At 42.9% G+C, this 21,329-nt stretch overlaps 1 non-coding gene across 1 annotated transcript; it reads right to left on the bottom strand.

Annotated features, from left to right (window-relative positions):
- Positions 1-5,580: 5,580 nt before the first annotated feature.
- On the bottom strand, positions 5,581-5,687 carry LOC111538399. Its single transcript, XR_002730323.1, has one exon. It is a non-coding gene; the product is annotated as a U6 spliceosomal RNA (small nuclear RNA).
- Positions 5,688-21,329: the final 15,642 nt, after the last annotated feature.

Raw genomic sequence — 21,329 nt, 5'->3', positions numbered from 1 at the left:
CCTGGAAACCCGCTAAGAGGAAGGGCGTCTCGTGACCAGTCACATCACGTGATGTCCCACATTGCAGATTTCAGGTGCAAAGATTGAGGTGTCACAGCAAACAGAGGAGAGGCTGGGGTAGGTGTGGTTCTACAGCAGCTCTTAAAACAAAATAAACAAAAACTACAAGGGGTCTGCCACGGTGGCTCACACCTGCAATCCCAGCACTTTGGGAAGCCAAGGTAAAAGAATCGCTTGAGCCTGGGAGTTTGAGGCTGCTCCCTCCGGTGAGCTGTGATCACACCACTATACTCCAGCTTGTGTGACAAAACAAGACCTTGTTTCTAAAGAAAACAAAACAAAAACCAAGCCCTTGCCCTTGACAATGCGTTAGGCCACCCACCAGGTCGTCTGGAGTCTATCTTGGGATAGGTGGTGACCTGGTAGGGCCAAGGGTCTTGTGAAGCACTGAAGAACTTGGGTTTTGCTGTAGATCTGAGTGGGGAGTTTTGGGAGGAAGGGGCGGGAAGTATCTTGATCTCACTGCCCAGCGAGGACACCCTGGCCGCAGGTCTACCCAGCGACAGGATGAGGGCTGCACCTGGAGTCCGTGGTGGAGGTGGGTGCAGTGGCCAGCTTCTGGGAGTGTTTTAGAGTGAAGTCCACAGGACGTGTGTGAGGGAGTGAGCCGGCATCCAGGGCAAGGTCCTGAGATTCAGAGGATGGTGCTGTTTGGCAGTGACCCTGGGTGTGGGCGTCCCAAACGCAGGGAAGAGCTCATCTTTGGAAGTGAGGAGGTTGGGGGTGGCACGGACTGTCCACACAGGTGTTCTGTGGCCTGGCATGCTGCCAGTCCAGAGATCCCAAAGAAACCTATGTCCCAGCTGCTGTCCTTGCCCCTGCTCTCCCCGCGCTTTTCAGAATTGCTGCTCCGTGAATTTCTGAATTGCGGTACTTGCTGTACACCTGTCTCTTCCTTCGGGAGCCATTGTCAGGTGGGATTGCATAAATGTTCTCCGTGGCATGAGGCCCTGACTCACCTGAATAACATTCCCCAGTGAGCACAGAGCAGCAGTCCGCCTGGCTCAGCAGCACCTTGCCCCGGCCGTTTCTCTCCTTGCTAGTTCTTCTGCATTAAAGAAACAGGAAGCTTCGTTCGCTTGCCCGCTCGTTGCCTGTCTTCTCTCCCTGTCTCAGCTGTAGTCAGACTCCAGGGAGCTGCACCTGGCCATCTCATTTACGCTGCCTCTCTGGCATCAGATAAGAACTCCATGGCCAACTTACCCAAGAGGTGGTCTGCAGTATCTTTGAATAAATTAATGATTGAATGCGTGTCTTAGTCCGTCCAGGCCACTACAACAAAATAGCATAGATGGGGCAGCTTAACAGCAGACATTCACTTCTCACATTTCTGGAGACTGGGAGTCCAAGGCAGAGTTCGCTCTGGAGACGGCTGCTTCCTGGTCCCTGGACAGCCTCCTTCTTGCTGTGTCCTCTCACAGCAGAGAGAGGATGGTCTGTCACAGGGCCCTCATGACCTCCTCCAAACCTCCTCAGCTCCCAAGGGCCCCGCTTGCAAATGGGGTCAGAGCTTCCACATAGGAAACGTTCAGTCCGTAGCCATGAGTGAATGAATCTTTACAGATTTCTCTATGGGACCGCCAGGCACGACATCGAGTTGTGAAATGTTGTGAAAAATCTCCAGAGTTATGAAATTAAGGATATTTATTTCTTTTGTTGTTGCTTTTGTTGTAGCAAACAAAATGGAACAAGCACACACGCACACAAAACGACCAAGCAAAAAGTGAACCTCTGCTTGTTAAAGTGAACCTCTAGTAAAGTTGTCTCTCTTTTTGTCACCCAGGATGAGAACAGAGATGGGAATTCTATCCTCACGGAAAACAGGAGGCACCCACAACTCTGAGCCACTGAGAGTGTGAAGGCCTTGCCAAGTGCACTCACTGCTCTAGGGCGAGGCGGAGGCCCGGCTGCGGGGCTGCACAGCCAGCCAGGGTCACTCCTCTCCCCAGGACTGCCCTCCCACACGCTGCAGACAGCTGTTTCGGGAAGAACTCACTTTATGCGCAAGTAAACAATGACAGAAAGGGATGAGAGTAGAGTCCACTGAAAACATTACAAGAAAAAGGAAGAAAATAATAGAAAAGGTAAAAAGCAAAGACACGAAAAATCCTTGCATTGAGGAAGATGATAGAAACATTTTTAACAATCAGAAACTTAATGATCTAGATGAAAATACCTTTCATGTAAAACAAAAGCTGAGACAGATTTCAATAAGAAACAGTAAGATGATAGAAGATTTTAAAAACAGGTAGGCAGAGCTCAAGAAAAGAAGCAGAATTTAAAAAATCACAAAATGAAGACCACACTAGAATCAGAGAAAAGGAGAATAGATTCTGCTAAAACCATTGCCAGAGAGGTGAAGCCAGACTTGGAAAAAGTAAAAAAAATTAACCAGAAAAGAATAAAGCGTCACAATGGTTTAGAGGAAAAGGATAGAAAAGGAAAACACAAAATGCTGACACAACACACACATAATTGGTTGCCCTGCAGGAGAAAATCAAATATAAAAGGAAAAGATTCAAATAATTCAAGAAAATGTTGTGAAACTAAAAAAGATGAAACCTATGGATTAAGAAGGTGTATCATGTTTCTTCACAAACTGGAGCACGTGATCGGCACTGAGACGTGGGGGTCAAATACAAAGAATTTGTTTGACAGCCAGGCAAAAATATGAAGGCCCTGACATGAGGAGACAAGTCCAAGCTGGCTTCAGATTTTCTACAGCAACACCTCATATTAGGGAAGAGTGAAATAACGCCTGCAGAATCTCCAGGAAACGAAAGTATGAACCAAGAATTTTATATTGGAATAAAATTTTAGAACAGAATAAAGCTGTTATTCGTGTTGAACCGTAAAAAAGCATTTCTGGGCTGGGGCGGTGGCTCACGCCTGTAATCTCAGCACTTTGGGAGGCCAAGATGGGCGGATCACAAGGTCAGGAGATGGAGACCATCCTGGCTAACATGGTGAAACCCCGTCTCTACTAAAAAATACAAAAAACTAGCCAGGCGAGGTGGCGGGCGCCTGTAGTCCCAGCTACTCGGGAGGCTGAGGCAGGAGAATGGCGTGAACCCGGTAGGTGGAGCTTGCAGTGAGCCAGGATCCGTCCACTACACTCCAGCCTGGATGACAGAGCGAGACTCCATCTCAAAAAAACAAAAAAAAGCATTTCTGAAAATATTCACAAATTGAGGAACTGTTGTCTACTGACGTTCCTTTGAAATAAACCAATAGAGAATGAATTTTAGTCCACCAAAAGGCAAATGAAGACGTGGTGAAGGACTAGGTGAAAACAACCGAGAGACTTAGGTCATGGAGCGTAAGTAGTGTGGAGTGTGTCAGTGGAGATAGGTGGCAGAGCTGTGGTCGCCTGTAACAAATAAATCCGGACCGCTCCTCCTCTCCCTGTGGTGCAGCCACTCACCCAGGAAGTCCACTTCCCTCCACCTGACTCCAGGCTGGCCTCAGGGCTTCTTTGGCCAATCCAAAGAGGCAGAAGGGGTGTCTTATGAGTTCTGGAACCTGGGTCTTAGGTGTGGTAGCTTCAGTTTTCACTGTCATGGCAAATCCTGATGCCGGGACGCCTTCTGATATAGTATGAATAAAATATTATCCCCAACGCTGGAGGTGGGGCCTGGTGGGAGAGGTTTGGGTTATGGGGGTGGATCCTTCACGAATGGCTTGGTGCTGTCCCCATGGTAGTGGGTGATTTCCTACTGTTAATTCAAACAAGAGCTGGTGTTAAAAAGAGTGTGGCACCTCCTCCCATCTCTCTTACTTCTTCTCCCATCATGTGACCTTCCTGTTCCCCTTCCGCCTTCCATCATGCGTGGAGGCGACCTGAGGGCCTCACCAGAAGCTGAGCAGATGCCAGTGACGTAGTTCTTGTTCTGTACAGCTTGCAGAACTGTGAGCCGAATAAACCTGTTTTCTTTATAAATTATCCAAGCTCAGATACTCCCTTACAGCAACACAAAACAGACTAAAACACCTTCCCTGTGCTGCTCCCACCATCCGTTCTCCCCGGAGAGCACCTTCTTGGGAAATCACTTGAACCTGAATCTTTGGCTCAGCATCTGCTCTGAAAAACTTGATCTAACATGGCATCTAAGATCCAAAGGAAGTAAGCTCAGCCTGACACCAGCTTTCTCTCTAAAAGCACCCAATCCAAGCACATGGCCTGTGGCAGGATGCGGAAGCAATGCCCCTGGGTCTCAGGACACTCAGGGTAGGCAGGTGGAGAGCGCTTGGTATGGTAGGAGTGATGGGGGTGGGGGTGGGGATGCTGGTGGTGGTGCTGAGAACACAGGTGGCACAAAGACCCAGCCCACCCCTCCTGTGACCTTTGCCCTCTAACTCCTGCCAATCAACTTCTCAGTCAGAGTCTAGGCCCCGCCGTCTATTGCCTCCTTGCTGCCATGGCCTCCCTGGCCATCTCCCAGGCAACAGAGGAGCAGGTCTGAGGCCTCCAGCCTCACAGCCAGTGCAGCTGCATGTTAGGTACCACTTCCATCCTCAGCTGTCAAAGAACAATGCTGCTTATCTGAAGAATGTGGTCTGGAGGTAATTAGCTCTAACGGCCTTAACAACATAGCCCTGTGACTGCTGTGGACGGGGGGCTTTGTTGTGGCTCAACAATGCCACAATCAGCCCAGATGTCGTGCACAGGCTCCGGCAAAAGGCAGGTGACTGCAGACTCACAGGGGCTCAAGAAGCACACCACGTGGGAGAGCTGTGGAGATTCACTAAAGGATGGAACTAAATAGATAGACTAAAAAACAGCCTCTTCAGCCTCTGTCGGCAGTGTGCCTAATGCCTCCAGCCACCGGCAAATCAATAACAATAATAACAAAACCATCACCAGTGATGACAGGGGGCCCTCATCAGGCACTCCGCCCACTAGGCACTCCCAGTAAATTGATAAAGATGATGCAAATTATATATATCCCTATTCATAGGTGAAGGAAAGGAGGTGGGCACTTGCTCCCAGCCCTGGAATTCTGAAGCAGTGAAGCCAAGATTCAAACCCAGGATGCCTGGTTGCAAAGCCCACATGTGTGCACACCTGGCACCATACCCACCCAGGGCTGCCCACACATGTGCCCACCCTGCAGCACTCCCACCCTGCTGCACGCCCACCCTGTGCTGCCCACACAAGTCCCCACTGATATGGTTTGGGATTTGTGTCCCCACCCAAATGTCATGTCGAATTATAATCCCCAGTGTTGGAGGAGGGGCTTGGTGGGAGGTGACTGAATCATGGGAGCAGATTTCCCTTTTGCTGATCTCATAATAGTGAGTTCTCATGAGACCTGGTTATTTTAAAGTGTGCAGCACCTCCCACTTCCCAGTCTTCCTCCTTCTCTGGCCATGTAAAATGTGCCTCCTTCCTCTTTGCCTTCTGCCATGACTGTAAGTTTCCTGAGGCCCCCAAGCCATGCTTCCTGTACAGCCTGTAGACTGTGAATCAAATAAATTTCCTTTCTTTATAAATTACCAGGTCTCAGGTAGTTCTTTTTTTAAAAATTTTTTTCCTTTTAATTTTTCTTTGTCATCCTTGAACAGGGGCCATGCTAATGCTCTCTGTGTCATTCCAGTTTTAGTACATGTGCTGCCAAAGTGAGCACTCAGGTAGTTCTTTATAGCAATGCCAAAGTTGGGACCAGGAAGTACCAGGAAGAGAAGAGAAGAGGCCTGAAAATGTGGAAGCAGGTTTGGAAGTGGGTAATGAGCAGAGGATGGAAGAGTTTGGAGATCTCAGAAGAAGACAGGAAGATGAGGGAAAGTTTGGAACATCCCAGAGACTTGTGGAATGGTTGTGACCAAAATGCTGATAGTGATATGGATGGTTAAGTCCAGGCTGAGGAGGTCTCATATGGAAATTAGGAACTTATTGGGAACTGGAGTCAAGGTCATTCTTGCTATGCTTTAGCAAAGAGACTGGTGGTGTCATAACCCTGCTGTAGGGATCAGTGGAACTTTGAACATGAGAGTGATGATTTAGGGTATCTGGCACAAGAAATTTCTAAGCAGCAAAGCATTCAAGATGTGATCTGGCTACTTCTAACAGCATATGGTCATATGCATGAGCAAGGAGATGATCTAAAACTGGAACTTATATTTATTAATAAAAGGGAAGCAGAGCATAAAATTTAGAAAAATTGTAGCCTGACCATGTAGGAGAAAATAAAATCCCAGTCAGGTGCAGTAGCTTATGCCTGTAATCCCAGCACTTTGGGAGGCTGCAGTGGGTGGATCACTTGAGGCCAGGGTTTGAGACCAGCCTGGCCAACATGGTGAAATCTCATCTGTACTAAAAATACAAAAATTAGGTGGGTGTGATGGTGCACATCTGTAATCCCAGCTACTTGGGTGGCTAAGGCACAAGAATCACTTAAACCTGGGAGGCAGAGATTGCAGTGAACCAAGATCACACCACTGCACTCCAGCCTGGGTAACAGAGTGAGACTCCTCAAAAGATTTCAAAAAAAAAAAGAAAAACCCATTTTCTGGGGAGGAATTCAAGCCAGCTGCAGAAATTTGCATGAGGAGTTGAATGTCAATAGCTAAGACAATGGGGAAAATGTCTAAAAGGCACTTCAGAGATTTTGGCAGCCCCTCCCATCTCAGGCCTGGAGTCCTAGGAGGGAAGAATGGTTTCATGGGTTGGGCCTAGGGTTCCACTGCCCCGTGCAACTTTGGGACACTGTTCCCTGTATCCTAGCCACTCCAGCTTTAGCCATGGCTAAAGGGCCCCAGATATGTCTTAGGTAATGCCTCCAGAAGGTGCAAGCCAAGCCATTCAGTGTTGGTGGCTTCCATGTTGTGTTAAGCCTGTGGGTACACAGAAGGCACCAGCTGAGGCTTGGCAGCCTCTGGTTAGATTTCCGAAGATGTATGGAAATGCCCGGAAGTCCAGGCAGAAGTCTGCAACAGGCCTGGAACTCTCATGGAGAACCTCTGCTAGGGCAGTGTGGAGGGGAACAGTGGGGTTGGGCCCCCACACAGAGTCCCCACTGGGGCACTGCCTAGTGGAGCTGTGAGAAGAGGGCCACTGTCCTCCAGACCCCAGAATGGTAGATCTACTGACAGCTTGCACCATGCACCTGGAACAGCCGCAGGCACTCAATGGCAGCCCTTAAAAGCAGCCAAGGGGGCTGTACCCTGCAAAGCCACAGGGGTGGAGATGCCCAAGGCCTTGAGAGCCCACGCCTTGCATCAGTGTGGTCTGGATCTGGGACGTGGAGTCAAAAGACATTATTCTGGAGCTTTAAGAATTAATGACTGCCCTGCTGCATTTTGGACTTGTATGGGACCTATAACCCCTTTGTTTTGGTGAATTTCTCTCCTTTGGAATGGGTGTATTTACCCAATGCCACTACCCTCATTTTATCTTGGAAGTAACTAACTTGCTTTTGATTTTCCAGGTTCATAGGTGGTAGGGACTTGCCTTGTCTCAGATGAGACTTTGGACGGTGGAATTTTAAGTTAATGCTGAAATGAGTTAAGATTTGTGGGACTGTTAAGAAGGGATGATTGTATTTTGCAATGTGAGAAAGTCATGAGATCTGGGAGGGGCCGGGGTAGAATAACATGGTTTGAATTGTGTCCCTGCCCAAAACTCACATCAAATTTTAATCCCCAGTGTTGCAGGAGGGCCCTGGTGGGAGGTGATTGTATCATGGGAGCGGATTTCCCCTTGCCGTTCTCATGCTAGTGAGTGAGTTCTCAGGAGATCTGGTTGTTTAAAAGTGTGCAGCATCTCCCCCGACCCTTCTTCCTTTTCTGGCCATACCTGCTTCCCCTTCCCCTTTGCTCAGGATTGTAAGTTTCCTGAGACCTCCCCAGCCATGCTTCCTGGACAGCCTGCAGAACTGTGAGTCAATTAAACTTCTTTTCTTTATAAATTACCCAGTCTCAGGGAGTTCTTTATAGCAATGTGAGAATAGGCTAATACACCCACCTTGTAGCACGCCCACCTAGTGCTGCCCACACAGTGCCCACCTTACTGTATGCTGCCCAGACATGTGCCCACCTTGCTGCATGCCTGCTCAGTGCCACTCAGATATGTTCCCACCCTGCTGTATGCCCACCTGGTACCACTCAGACACATGTCCACCCTGCTGCATGCCCACCTGGTGCTGCCCAGACATGTGCCCACCTTGCAGCATGTCTGCCCAGTGCTGCTCACACATGTGCTCATCCTGTTGCATGTTCACCCAGTGCTGCAGGCACAGAGACAAAAAGCTCAGTCCTGCATTCAGAAGTCTGTGGTCCACTGGGGGCCAGTGTGGTTGCAGAGCTGTGAATAGCACATGGAACCCACGGGGAGGTGGCAGCTCAGAGCTTCTGCGGAGCCGGGGGTGGGTGGGGATGGCTTCCCTCGAGGATTGCATCCAATCGTGTCCAGGAATCTGAGCAAAGTGATTGGGCCCTAGGAAGGGCAGGACAGGTGGGGGCATCCAAGCAATGCCAGAGCAGAGAGGGGACACAGGGCAGTTCTGAGGCACCTGCGAATGAGAAACAAAGAAGGAAGAACCACACTCAGCCTGGGTGCCATGGAGATGAGAGGATTCGCTAATGGTGGGCAGAGGACACGCAGTCAAAACCCCTTTGGTTCTGTTTTTCCTTCAGATGCAAAAGACTCAAGCATGTTTATGAATTGAGGGTAAAAACCAGAAGAGTAAGTAAGAGGATGCTGGGGGGCAGGAGCTTAGCACAGGGTCTGCTCCACAGCAGCAGGAGGGCGAGACTTGGATCGCATTAGAAACAGAGCTCAACTGTGTGTTATTTACGAGGGACACTTAATACATTTTGATGTACAGCTTAACAACAAAGGACTGATGGAGGCATTTGCAGAGGCAAATGTTGACAAAAAGTGCCGAGGAGTGACAATATTAATATCAGCAGAAAATAGAGCACAAATCATTAAGAAGGACAAAGAGACCAATTTATATTAATAAGCGTTATTATACCCCATAAAGCTGTGACATCTAATACACAGCTGATGCACATGTTAGATGTTCATGTGCCCAACATCGAATACCAAAATACATCAAGAAAACCTGTTAGATATATTAGGAAAATGAACAAGACCCAGCTGGAATGAGAGATTCAACACAGCACTGTTGATTCCTGTCAAATCAAGTGTACAAAATAAATAAGAATATCAAGGATGTGAATCATATAATTTGTAACAGAGATTCTATAAGTACGGTATATGTTATACTTTACCCACCCCCTCGTCATGAAATACTGCTTTTCCTCCATGAACCCACAAATATAAGAAACATATGAAAAGTCTGTTTATCTCATTCATTAGGGAATTGCAAATTTTTAAGAAATGAGCTGTTGTTCAACTATCAGATTAGTAATATTAAAAGTATGTCAACTATCAAACGTGGTGAAGATGTGTAGAAAATGTAGTCCTGTCTTTGACGGCGGTGCTTATCACAGGCCTCTCCGCAGTCATGCGACCATGACTTGCTCTAACCAGTGATGGCTGAGCAGGACTGGCAGGTGTCACCTCGTTACAGAGGAGCCAGCGCAGGGTCCACTGTGCTTGCCTCTCTCCCTGCCAGTGACCAACAGTGGCCCAGAGAGAGCGCCCCGCATCTTCCGGGGTTCTGGAGTGAGGACTATGTGGTGCAGAAGCACAGCCAACCACATGGACATGAAGCAGGGGTGAAACATGTCCTTGCTGTTGTGATCACTGAGGTTTGGGGGTCATGTGTCACCACAGCATCACCCAGCCCTTCATGACGGATACGGAAGACAACTGGGTGGTTCCTATTAAAAGTCTAGATGCTTATAAAGCGTGACCCAGCAAATCTACTTCTTAGCAAACACCTTTAAAAACACCCAATGTGATTCTCCTCTGAGCAGCTAACTCACTTTGCCCACTGAGAACACACAGGAGAGCTAGACAACACACAAAAGCAATCTGTTTAAAGGTGTCGGAGAGCTGTGGAAGTGACTAGACTAGAGGGACTAAAGTTCAGAGAGCAGGGACCTCTGAGAGGTAAGGTGATGATCACAGCCACACTTCCCTGGGACCTTTGCCAGCCTCACTTGACTGGAAACTGAGGATCCAGGCATGGCTCAGCCAAAGGAAGAGTGCTGGGGACAGGAAAGCAAGAAGAGCTTATAGCATCATTTAGGCTAGAGGGACAGGGCTGGAGGCTTAAAGAGCTCAGGCACACAGTCGCTTGACATTTGCCAAGTTCCGAAGCTGCACGGTGTGGAAAGCTAAAATCTCAGCAGAAACCCTCTGAATAGCAGAGCAGAGTGTACTGAACGCCATGTGTGCCAAAGAGACCAAGACCCTGAGCAGGGGGCTCTAGGGAGCCTGCCAGGTTCGCATCTGAACTCGCTGAAGCATTCCATGGTAGAGAAGAGGTGAGCCCAAGAATGCCCCCAGCTGTGGTGCTCAGCCACTCACCGGATCTGGAGGGTCCTCTTGCCATTCTGTCTGCCTGCCACAGGAATGGGTGAATTATTGCCTGATGGAGGACATCATGTGTTCCTTGTATAGTTTCTGTTTATACATCACGTCCCACAACCAATACAAAAAATTACTAGGTATGCCAAAAGACATGCGACTAAAAAACAGGAAGGAAACACACAGCAAGAACAGAATCAGTGGTGAGATATTGGAGTAACAAATAAGGACCTAAAAATAACCAGGATGAAAACACGCAAAAAAATAAAGGAAAAGATGGGGAAAATAAATGACAAGAGAAAATAATTTTACCAAAGAAACTGAATCCATAAAAATAACTAAATGGAAATTCTAAAGCTGAAAATCATAATATCTGAAATTAAGAACTCCATGGCTGGATCTCGCTGCACTTTAGACAGAGCAAAACTCTGGGTTAAAGAACAAAATGAACAGTGAATTCAAAAAATCTAAACTAAAGCACACAGAGGCACACCAATGAACAGAAGAAAAGACACATGACACCTAGTAAAAATGTCCATTCTGTATGCAGTTGTACCCCCAAAAGGAGAGAGAGGGAGAAAGGAGAGAAGGCACATTTGCAGAAAAAGGGATTAAGAACATTCCAAAACGAATGAAAGGCATCAGTCCACTGATTTAGAGAATTCTGCAAGCACCAAGCGAGATACGTACAAAGGAAACCACACTTTGACACGTCGTGGAAAAACTGTGGAAAAGGAAAAAGAAAATGTTAAGAGTGACTGGAGAAAAATGATGTGCTGTCATCACAAAAGCAAAAAATAACGTGGAGAGCTGAGTCCTCACCAAAACAGGCAGCCGGAGACAGTGGGATGACAGTTCTAACATGCTGGAATAAAAAGAGAAACGCAACTCAGGAGTCTATATTGGGGAACGTACGCCTCAGAAATGAAGACATTTCAGCAGAAATGCTGAGAATTCATCACCACAGGCTTGAACGAAAGACATTCCAAAACGAGCACTTCCGATAGAAGGAAAATAACCTCAGACAGAAACATGGAAATAGAAAGAATGAGAAGCCGGGGGGAGGTAAATCCTGGTGTAAATATAAATAGACATTCACTGTGTGCGACAGTAGCAGTGATGGGTACATTTAAACACAGTGGGAGGGTGACGCACAGGCTGGCAGTAGCTGGAGCTCTGGCACCTCAGTTCTGGCAGAGCGGGAAATGGGCAAAGCCTCTATTCACGTTGAACCTTTATATACTAGTCAAGGATGAATGCTGAAATCTCTAGGATAACTGTGAAAAACAGTAAAGGAATGTGTACCTAGCAGTTGAGAGCGGGAAAAGGAATAATAGAAAGATTTCATTCATCTGAAAGAAGGCAAGAAGTGGAGCACAAAGCAGATGAGTCCAACGGAAAACAAGTAGCAAGGTGACAGCAAGCCAAGCACAGAGAAATTGTGTCCAAGAGAATGGGTTAAATACCTTGAGGGAAAGGCTAATCATGTCAGATGGTATGCAAAAAATAACACCCAATTGTAAGGCACTGAAAAGACACACTCCTTGATATGGTTTGGCTGTGTCCCTACCCAAATCTCACCTTACATTGGAATAATTCCCGTGTGTCAGGGCAGGGCCCAGTGGAGATACTTGAATCATGAGGGAGTTTCCCCCGTACTGTTCTCGTGTTGTGAGTAAGTCTCAGGAGATCTGATGGTTTTATAAATGAGAGCTCCCCTGTTCTCGTGTTGTGAGTAAGTCTCAGGAGATCTGATGGTTTTATAAATGAGAGCTCCCCTGTTCTCCTGTTGTGAGTAAGTCTCAGGAGATCTGATGGTTTTATAAATGAGAGCTCCCCTGCACAAACTCTCTTGCCTGCTGCCATGTAAGACGTGACTTTGCTCCTCATTTGTCTTCCGCCATGATTGTGAAGCCTCCTCAACCATGTGGAACTGTGAGTCCATTAAACCTCTTTCCTTTATAAAGTACCCAGTCTCAGGTACGTCTTTTTTAGCAGCATGAGAACAGGCTAATATACTCCTTATACACTTACATAAGGGTGTCAATGAGAAGAGTCAAACTCTGTAAAACATTTGAAGAGATTTATTCTGAGCCAAATATGAGTGACCATGGCCCATGACACAGCCCTCAGGAGGTCCTGAGAACATGTGCCCGAGGCGACTGGGGCACAGCTTGGTTTTATACATTTTAGGAAGGCATGAGACTTCAATCAAATACATTTAAGAAATACACTGGTTTGGTCCAGAAAGGCGGGACAACTCAAAGTCGGCGGGGGAAGGGTGGAGGGGGCAGGCTATACATAAATTTAAACATTTTCTAGTTGACAGTTGCTTGCATTTGTCTAAAGACCTGGGATCAAATGGAAATGTTCAGGTTAAGATAAAGGATTGTGGAGACCAAGGTTCTTTTGAAGTCTTCTAGAGGCTGCCCTTAGAGATAATAGATGAAAAATCTTTCCTATTCACCTTTAAAGGGTGCTAGACTCTCAGTTAATCTCTTCAGGACTGGGAGGGCCTGGAAGAAAAAGATCTAGCTATGTTAATAGAGATTCTTTACAGATGCAAATTTTACCCCCGCCAAGGACGACTTTGCAGGGCCATTTCAAAATACAGCAAAGAAACATGTTTTAGGGTAAAATATTTTGATTTTCTTCTTTCTCATGTAATGTTATGCCAGAGTCAGATTGGAAAGTAAGTCACAATATACAGGGTTAAATAAATTCCATCTGAAGAGAATTTATGGTTTGTAGGGCATGACTCCCCAGACCCCTTAGACAGGAATTTGGGCAAGATAAAAAATCAGAGCTTAGTCCTCAAGGGCACAAAACAGGTTAAAAGGAAAAAAAAAAATGGGAAAAGTAGGATATGTAAACACCAACCAGAAGAAAGCGAGTTGAGTGATAGAAATGTCACACACAGCAGGTGTGAAGGTGAGGTGCTTTGCTCAAGATAGACATGGGCATGTATTGAAGGAATCAACACTCCAGGAAGCTATTACAGCCCCAAGTAAGCATCAATACATAAATTATGTGAAACAAAAACTGACCAAACTTAAGAGAGAAATCCATGTTCATACAGAGAGACTTTAACCTGCCTCTCTCAATGGTTGATTTAATAAGCAGACAGAAATATCAGTAAGGATATGGAAGTTCTGAACGACACAGTTGACAAACCTGACCTAATTGACAAGTGATTCAGACCGCTGCACCGGCAACAGCAGAACCCACACTCTCTTCACTAGCACACGGGACATTCGCCAAGATTGTCATGTGCTGGATCGTGGAGCAGGTCCCAACACATTTCACAGGATTGAAGGCATTCAGAGTTTGTTTTCTGTCCACCATGGAATTAAGCTAGATATAAAAACATAAATAAAACTAGAAAATCTCTGACTGCTTGGGAATTAAGTCATATGCCTCTAAATCATAGACTGCAGAAGAAATCACAAAGGAAATTAGAAAACACCGTGGACTGTTGGATAGTGGAGATACGGCATATTGAAACTGACAGGTGCAGTTGAAGCAGTGCTTAGAGGGAAATTTATAGCCTAATACGCATATAGGTAAAAAGAAGAAGGCTAAAAATAAGTGATCTAAGCTTCTATCTCTAGAAGCGGAGAAGAGCTAAGTCTAATAAGAGGGGAAGGAAGAAAATAATAAAGATACGACAAAAAAAAATCCAATGAAATGGAAAACAGATGTACATTTTGGGAAATTCACAAGCCAAATTTGGTTCTTTAAAAATATTAATAAAATGAATGTATCCCTAATAAAAGTGATCAAGGGGAATAAAAGAGAGAAAACACAGCCAGGAGCGATGGCTCATGCCTGTAATCCCAGCACTTTGGGAGGCCGAGGCGGGCAGATCACGAGGTCAGGAGTTCAAGACCAGCCTGGCCAACATAGTGAAACCCCATCCCTACAAAACAAACAAACAAACAAACAAAATTAGCCAGGCGTGGTGGCATGCGCCTGTAGTCCCAGCTGCTGTGGAGGCTGAGGTGGGAGAATCACTTGAACTTGGGAGGTGGAGGTTGCGGTGAGCTGAGACTGTACTGTATTTACTGTAAGATTTTAGTTGATTCTCTTATCAGTTTCAAGATCAATGACATCTATTCCAAATTGCTAAGAATTTTTTCATGAAATTGGATTTTATCAAATCCTGGATTTATTGGGATGGACTTACAATGTATCTGTTTTGTGTAATTTGAATTACATTGATTAATTTTGCATTCTTATAGTAAGCCCTCCTCTATGGTTCCAATATACTATTATTTTTATGTATCACTTGATTCAATTGGCCTATATTTCCCTGTGAATGTTTATGAAGGAGATTGGCCTATTATTCTCCTTACTTCTCGTGTCTGTGTGAGCCTTTCATATCAAGGTTATACTGGCCTCATAAAATGAGTTAGGACACGTTCTTTCCTTTTTTATTGCATAAAATGGTTTGTGTAGGATCAGTGTTATTTCTTCCCTGAATGTTTGAAAAAATACACTGATATAATTTGAGATTTGAGTTTTACTGATGAGAAACATTTTACTAGTGGACACAATTTATTTAATAAATATCAAACTATTCACATTAAATATTGTCTGTCATTTTTGATAAATTGTGTTTTTGAGAGAAAGGTTTCCCCATTTAATTTAAATTGTGAAATATATTTACTTAAAGTTTTTATAATATCCTCTCATTATTTTGTTAATGCTTTTTTAGTCCTGATATTATTTATTGTGTTTTCTCTCTCTCTCTTTTTTTCTTTTTTTGAGACGGAGTCTCACTCTGTCACCCAGGCTGGAGTGCAATCACAGCTTACTATGGCTTCGACCTCCCAGACTCAAGAGATTCTCCCACCTCAGCCTCCTGAGTAGCTGAGACAATAGGTGTGTGCCACTACACCCTGCTGAATTTTTTTGATTTATTGTAGAGACAGGGTCTCTCCATATTTCCCAGGTTGATCTTGAACTCCTGGGCTCAAGTGACCCTCCTGTCTTGGCCAAAGTGCTGGGACTACAGGCATGAACCACAGTGCTCGGCCTTGAAAATTACAAAATAGTTTTGAAAGAAATTAACAAAGACATAAATAAATGGGAAATTACATTATATTCATAGATTAGAAGAATAAATGTGAATTCTGAAAATAATTTAAAATCAATATAAATTCTCATCAAAATCCAAGCTTTTTTTTCATAAATTGATAAGGCTGCATCAATCATGAAGAACAAAACTGAAGGATTTGCTCTACCCGATGTCACAACCTGCACTGTCAGTAGATAAAATGGCCAGTGTTTGGCACAAGAGTGGATTGATTTACCACCGTAATAAATTAGAGTCCAGAAAAAGACCCGAAGCTGTACAATCACCTGAATGGTGGGAAAAGTAAAAGTCCACCGAACAGAAAAATGTAGTCCTTTCCACATACGGTGCTAGGTCAATAACATTTTCATGCTTTCAAAAATATATTTTGACTCTAACCTTATACCATATAAAAAGTCAATTTCAAGTGGAATGCAGATCCGAATGTGAGTGGTCAAACAGAAACCTCTGCAGGAAAACATACGGGTACATCATCGTGATCTTAGAGTAGGCAAATATTTCTTGAATAGGAAACACAAAAACAAAATGATAAATGTTTGAGGTGACGGATATGCTAATTACCCTGATTTGATCATTACACAGTGTATACATCTATTAAAATATCACTCTGTATCCCATCAATATGTACAATTATTACATGTCAACTAAAAATAAAAGGGGAAAAAAGAAAACACAAAAACGCTAACCGCCAAAAAGAATGATAAAGTGAACCATATTAAACTTTAAAAATTCCTGCTCATCAAGACACATCATTAAGAGAGGGAAGAAGCAAACCGCAGAATGGGAAATGCTATTTGCAACATGTGTCTGACAAAGGACTTATGCCCAGAATGTGTTAAAACTCCTATAGATCACTAAAAGAAGGACAGATAAACCAATAGGAATATCAGCCGAAGATTTAAATAGACATTTCAGAAAAGAACATATTCAAATGGCCAATAAATATATGAAAAATTCTCAACGGTTGGTACTGGAAAACTGGTAGTAGGTAGCATTATACCCACTGGAATGACTGAAATTGAAAGATGAAAAGCCACATTTTGACAAGGCTGTGATGCGACTGGGACTCTCACACACTACTGGTCGGCATGTAAAGTGGTACAAAATATGGGGAAATATCTGACAAAATCTGTTAACACTTGATACAGCACTTACATTTCTAGGTATGGACCCAACAGAAATGGGTAAATGTTTTTTACCAAAAGTATAAACGAAAAAGACCATACAACAACCCAAAACTGGACATTAAAAAGCCACCCCTCCCCGAACAGTAGAATGGGCAAATAATTGATGGAATGCTCACATGGTAGATGCTGGGTGTCAATGCTGGGCGTCAATGAGAATGGGGAGCCACAACTACACATGACAGCATGTATGGACCTTACAAGCAAACTCTTGAGTGAAAGGACCAGATAGGAAAGAAGGCAGGTTGAATGATTCCATTCTTTAAGGCTTAAACCAGGCAAACACAGTTTAATATGTGCTGTTAGATGTCAGGATTACCATTGCTCTTGGGAGGAGACACAGTGAACAGGAGGAGATACAGGAGAGGTCTCTGGAGGGGCTAGCAATATTCTGTGACTTCATGTGAATGCTGCTTTCACAGATATATTTACTTTGTGGAGCTTCTTTCAGTTGTAAAAGTATAGTTTGTGCACATTTTCATTTGTATGGTATGCTTCAAAAAAGTTTACCTGAAAAACGTACTGCATGTGCACGTGGAAGCATGTATGAGGATGTTCATTGCAACGTTGTTTACAGTGGAGAAAAAATGGGAACAGCCTAAATGTCCAGCAATGGGGAAATGATTAAATCAATTACTATCTATTAATATTGTGAAACACTGGGTAGAACTTTGAAGGAATAAAGTTGATTTAAATAAACTGGCAAAAGGCAAATATGCAAGCTATGCAGAGAGCAAAACAACCAAGCTGCAGAACAATACATGTAACTGTTTAAACATATGAGTCAAGCTATAGATTTTTGTAGGTTATATATTTTTATGCAAACACATAGAAAAGTACCCTAAAGAAAGTGCAACTGTGCTATGGTTTGAATGTTGATATCCCCCCAAAATTCATAGGTTGGAATCTAATACCCAATGTGACAGTATGAAGGGGTGAGACCTTTGGAAAGTGATTAAGTCAGGGGGGCTCCACCTTCACGAATGGGATTAATGCCCTTATAAAAGAGGCTTGAGTGAGCTCCATGGCCCCTTCCACCAAGTGAGGACATAGAGAAAATGCCATGTGATAGGAAGAGCAAGCTCTCAACAGACAATGAAAATCTGCCAGCACCTTGATCTTGGACTTCCCAGCCTCTAGAACCCTGAGCAACACATTTCTGTTGTTTATAAATTACCCAGTCTATGGTATTTTGTTATAGCATCCCAGTGGATTGAAACAAACTGTAATAGTGATTTTTGGGGGCGAGCAGACTAAAATTAGGGGTGGAGGTCAAAGTTATTTTAGGTTTATTTGTGTTTCTGTTTTATTACAATAACAATATAATCATGATTATTTGAGCAATTAAAAATAATATTTCAAATGATAAGTGAAAGATTTCCAGTAGGACATTTCCTAGCAAGAAAATGCATACATATACACATACAACTTCAATGTATTTGAAAAGTTAAAATTGCACGAACAAAACTACTTTACCTGGAACCACTAGAACTAGAAATTATTTATAAGTCTAAATAAAAAACCCTTGCCAACTGGTACTTTAAAGGTACTCCCGTAAACATTTGTAGAAAATAAAAAAAGAAATATTTTTCAAACTCTAGAATAGCAGAGAAATAATGAAATCGTTAAGAACAAATGGGTTTCTACAAAGTTGTCCTCAAAGATAAAGTCGCATCTTTAAATGCTTTCATTAGCAAACAAAAAAAGAAAATCAAAACTTTCAAGTCAATGAGTTTGTTAAGCAGTTCCAAGGAAGAATAAAATAGCAGATGATAGCAGAAATTATTGAATTAGAAAAGGGAAAAATGAGGATTAATAAGTACATTAAGAGCTGAGAGATAAGTAAATTGAAAAGTTAAGTCTTTTAAAAATCTAACATAACAGACTCAACTCTGGCTAATCTATTAATAGTTACTACAAAGGGGGAGGCATAAGAAATAGCAATTAAGGAACATTTAAAACCCCATAAGAAAGACAGTAAATGTGCATGTAATTTTTAAAATGAACAAGGCATTATTTGCATGGTTATATGCTGATAAATCTGAATGGAAAGAAATAAATGATCAAAGTTAACATTAAAAGAACTGAGCAACATGAATAAAGAATTATTCTTGGAAAAATTTTTAAATAGAAAGGAATTACATCCAAAAGAGGTACCAGACTCAGGCGTTTTTGTTGGTGAGATGTGAAATTTTAAGGCGTAATTAATTCCAAAAGTATGTATCAGTTTTAGAATTGTATAAATTTGGAAAAGTAATTTTATAAAAGTAGAGTAATCCTGAAACCAAAATCTGACAAATATAACCCACCATCTGTTCTTCAGTCTGCAAGAAATAGCCATTACATTAAAAGAAGTTTCCACTCTCTCATAAGATTTACCAAATAATTAAACAAAGTCAATAGAATCTTTAAAGCAGAACTTCTCAGAGCCTTTGACATGCAAATGTGCATTGCGGTTCTTAAGAAGAGCAGGAATACAGTCTGCAGTGTTTCCCAGTTTTATTCTTCCAAGCAGAAAACCATTTCTACCTGGAAGCATCTCTTGAGAGTGGTGATCTGGGGCACATCCTTTGGGAAAGTCTGCTATATACTATAAAAATGCATGCAAAATCAAAAGTGAAATATGAGCAAGTAAAATTCAGCTGTGTGCTTAATCAACAATCTATGAAGGTTTAACATGGGAAAGGAAGAATGGTTTAATATAACACAATGTCTTATTTTATTTATAATACAAAATACCAATCAGCCTCAAAGTAGAATCTGAATAAATGTTGAAATATTATTCAGAAAATTTTAAAATACATTTCTGATAAAACACTTAGTAAATAGTAAAGTCTCTTACATGCATAAAAACATTGTTAACATGACTACCAGTTCTGTGTATCAAAATCATAACCAACAGATTTGAAAAGCACATAAATGGTGAAAATTTATGCAATGAATATCATGAACAAAAAGAGATCTCTTTAAAATCATCAACACAAGCATTTTTATCCCACATAAAATTGGCAAAAGTCAACACATAAATGAAGGAATACAAATCACCAAAAATTATTAAAAAGTGTTCATATTATAATCAAAGAAATACAAGGTTAAGATATTCTTATTTTTATCTTTCAGGTTAAATAACATATACATTGCAAAACATCAGAAGAGTATATATGAGACCAACCTTTTCACAAATCACAAATATAAACTTAGACAAAATATTTAAAAAATCTTTGTGAAGACACCAGAGAATAGCCAAAAGCAAACAGAAACAGACCGTTGAAAGAAAATAACTGCATTAATTGAGTTCATGTTTCTACAGCCTTTTGCTGCAGAAAAATCCCCAATTTTTATGATGTAGGGCAACTAAAACTTAAACGGAAAGTTGCCAACTTACTGGCTTAAGGGGTAAGAGAACAGTGTTTGGAACTTCCAGGCCAGCTAGAAATAGAAGAAAAATCCCAGAAAGGAGAGAGCCAGAGAGAGAGAATCCCCCAGATCTGTACACAAATGCTGCTCAAATTTTTGGCTGACAGCTGCACTGGACAGGCACAAAGGAAGCTCCAGGAAGCCCAGCACAAAGCTACTGCTGAAAGCCTGGAATAATCCAGCAGATAGCTCAGCAGAGGTCCACCAAAGGAGAAACAGGGTTTGAAGTTTATGTCTAGCAAAACTTCAAATTTATTTTTATGTTATGTTATGAAGTTTATGTCTAGCATATTTGTGGCTTTTGAGAACAAATATCAACACACTTCAGAAAATAACAGTCCAGATACTATACAACAGTGGTCCCCAATCCCCAAGCCATGGACCAGTACCAGTCCGTGGCCTGTTAGGAACCAGGCCACACAGCAGGAGGTGAGTGGTGGGTTAGCAAGCATTACAGCCTGATCTCCGCCTCCTGTTAGATGAGCAGTGCCCTCCTGTTAGATGAGCAGTGCCATTAGATTCTCATAGAAGCACACACCATATTATGAACTGTGCATGTGAAACATCTAGGTTGCACGCTCCTCATGAGAATCTAATGCCTGATGATCTGTCACTGTCTCCCATCACCCCCAGATGGAACCATCTAGTTGCGGAAAAACAAGCTCAGGGCTCCCACTAATCCTACATTATGGTGAGTTGCATAATTATTTCACTGTATGTTACAATGCAATAATAATAGAAACAAAGTGCATGATAAATTTAATGTGCTTGAATCATCCCAAAACCATCCCCACTCTCCTCCGTCTATGGAAAAGTTGTCTTCCATGAAACCAGTCCCTGGTGACAAAAAGATTAGGGACTACTGCTATACAACACATCATATACAATGTCTAATATAAAATAAAAATTACTAGAATTAGGAATAGAATAGGAAGTCAATAGAAATCAAACTGAAAATGACCCATATGTTGGAAACAGCAGAAAGAGACTTGTACTAGCAGCTATTATAAGTACATTCAAGGATGTAAAATAAAATATAGACATAATGACTAAACAGATGGAGTCACTCAGCAGGAAAGTGAAAAATACATATAAGAACTAAATGGACATTCTGAAACTGAAAAATACA

This window comes from Piliocolobus tephrosceles, chromosome 6 (genome assembly GCF_002776525.5).
Source record: "Piliocolobus tephrosceles isolate RC106 chromosome 6, ASM277652v3, whole genome shotgun sequence".
In the NCBI taxonomy this organism is placed as follows: Eukaryota; Metazoa; Chordata; class Mammalia; order Primates; family Cercopithecidae; genus Piliocolobus; species Piliocolobus tephrosceles.
The sequence above is the reverse complement of the archived record's forward strand: the minus strand, read 5'-3'. Positions and strand labels throughout refer to the sequence as shown.